General features: G+C 56.8%; 1 pseudogene; it reads left to right on the plus strand.

Moving 5' to 3' along the window:
- Positions 1-224: 224 nt before the first annotated feature.
- On the plus strand, positions 225-1,790 carry LOC103634022 (BTB/POZ domain-containing protein At3g50780-like; annotated as a pseudogene).
- Positions 1,791-2,542: the final 752 nt, after the last annotated feature.

The following is a 2,542-nucleotide window of genomic DNA, read 5'->3' on the forward strand; positions in this document are numbered from 1 at the left end:
GGCACGCAGCAGCAGGGCCGGTGCTCGGTCGCCGTGGCTGCGCGGCTGGAAAAAGGAGGGAGCAAGGGTGCTAGCGAGCTGGTTGCCATGGCGAGAGCGAGCTCGGCCAGGGGCTGCGGGAACTGCCGGTCGCGAGACAGGGTTATGGCGTGTATTACTGTGTAGAGGGATGTGAGCGCACTGGGTCAAGGCATCGTGGGTAGGTGGACCAGCGGCATGCGCGAATGGATCGGGAGCATGCGGTTGATGATAGGACGAAGTCTTCAGCAGCTACTAGGCAGCATGCGCAGGTGGGAACGTGGGAGCGGGGCTGGCGCGTGGGCCTGGTGGGGCACCACCTGGTGGCTGGCTCGCAGCTGCAAGCTGCTCACGCGTGGGCGCGCAGCGCTGGGTGGCCTACGGAGCATGGTGTGTCGTGGCTGGGCTACACAACGCTGGGTGGGGGCGCGCGCTGTTGGGCTGCGCAAAGGGTAAGCGGGATGGGCCAGGCTGAGGGGGAAAAGGTCTTTTTTTATTTATTTCCATTCTTTTTATTTATTTGTTCTCTTTTTCCAATTAAATCTATACTACTATATTAAGGCTGTAAGGGTAGCCTGCCTTCTCTAGTTCTGCCTTCCACAGATCTGGATCATTCGTTCGCCTCTGTGAATCTGCATCGTCCGTTCGTGAGTCGTGACTTTGTGTCCACCCACGCTGCCCCCGACCTTTCTCTCCACGCGAGCAACCCTCCCTCTCGGGTCTCCCTCCGTCGCGCCGCCTCCCGCACCCCCACTGGTCCCTCACGGCAGTCCTCCCTCCGCCGCCCCACCTCCACCACCATTCCTCCATCCGCGGTCTCTCTGACGTCTCCTGCAATCTCCACCCTCCCTCGTCCCACCCCAGATCCTCCTGGAAGCTGCACGGCGAGGATCACAGGGCTAACCCCGTGCTAAGGAGAGTGACATCTGACACCCTTGCAAATCCGCCGAACGACACCCTTGCGCACATCATTGAGCTGGTGCTGAAGAGCAGCGAGGACAGAGGCCGGCGCGAGATGAAGTCTCTGGTCCTGAAGCTGTTCAAGGAGAGCAGCAACGGCAGCGCTAATAGTTCTTCAGCAGACTCGTCCTGTATCACGACCTTGTACGAATGTTTCCAGAACTGCCAGGATTCCCTGCTAGTGCTACCTCGCGAAGCTACCGGTGCAGACGAGCTTGCGGTCGAAGAAGAATTGTCGTCAGGCAGCAAAGTGCAGGCGTTCAGAAAGATCGGAAAGATCGATCTAGAGGCGGACAACCTTCTCTGGCTAGCGGAGATCTTGTCGGACCGGCACGCGGTCGACGAGCTAGCGTCCATCTGGGCGAGGCAGACGGAGCTGGCCGCGGAGCTACACACTAGGATACCGGTGATGCATCGGCACCTGGTGAGCTGCGTGACCGCGAGGCTGCTGGTGGTGGTCGGGAGAGGCGCGACGCTGCCGTCCAGGGAGACGCGGTAGTGGCTGCTAGACGTGTGGCTATCGTCGCTAATGGACGACTACAGGTGGCTGCAGCACGGGTGCCGCTGTTTTGACCGCGCCGCGGTGGAGGACGGCATCGAGCAGACCGTCCTAACTCCTGACGCTACCACTGGAGGAGCAGCAGGCCGTGCTACTAGCGTGGCTGGGCAGGTTCCTCAAGGCCGGAGGCGACGGGTTCCCCAACAAGCAGCGGGCGTTCGAGGTGTGGTGGAGGAGGACCTTCATCAGGCAGTACGCCGAGCAGCCTGGGAGTGGGAGATCATCGTGGTCGTCGTCGTCGCGGCAGCACTGACCGTCATCCAGTGGTTGGCTGGAAACGACAACAGTCCATGCGATGCAGTTTCTTTCAAGTTTCAGTAGTAGTAGGAGACTTTGAGTTAGGAGACGCTGGAGTTTGTGCCTCTCTGTTGTTGTAATGCATTGGGATCGATTTGACAACCTGTTTTGGTTTCTTGGCCCAGAAATCAACCTTCCTATGTTTTTTTACTGCTGGGGCAGCCATTTCTTGGCAATTTTTACTGTTTTGAACGCTGGCAGAGTTGTATTGTTGTGCATTGTGATCGTGGATTGCACATGTGGATTGTTGTGCTGAAGTCTTTTGTTTGGTGAAGGTGGAGAAGATGCGCGCGACGGTGTTGTTTCAACAGGACGGTGAAGGGAGCAACTGAGAGCACCTAGAGGGGGGGTGAATAGGTGATCCTGTAAACTTCAAAACTTAAGCCACAAAAACTTGTTAAGGGTTAGCACAATAATTGCCAAGTGGCTAAAGAGGAGATCTTGCACAAAATGACAATCACAAGGAATTTAACACAGGGGAGACACGGTGATTTATCCCGTGGTTCGGCCAAGTACAAAACTTGCCTACTCCACGTTGTGGCGTCCCAACGGACGAGGGTTGCAATCAACCCCTCTCAAGCGGTCCAAAGACCCACTTGAATACCACGGTGTTTTTGCCTTGCTTATCTTTATCCCACTCGCGAGGAATCTCCACAAATTGGAGTCTCTCGCCCTTACACTTAGGATTCACAAAGAAACACGGAGTAA

Source organism: Zea mays, chromosome 7 (genome assembly GCF_902167145.1).
Source record: "Zea mays cultivar B73 chromosome 7, Zm-B73-REFERENCE-NAM-5.0, whole genome shotgun sequence".
NCBI classification, from domain to species: Eukaryota; Viridiplantae; Streptophyta; class Magnoliopsida; order Poales; family Poaceae; genus Zea; species Zea mays.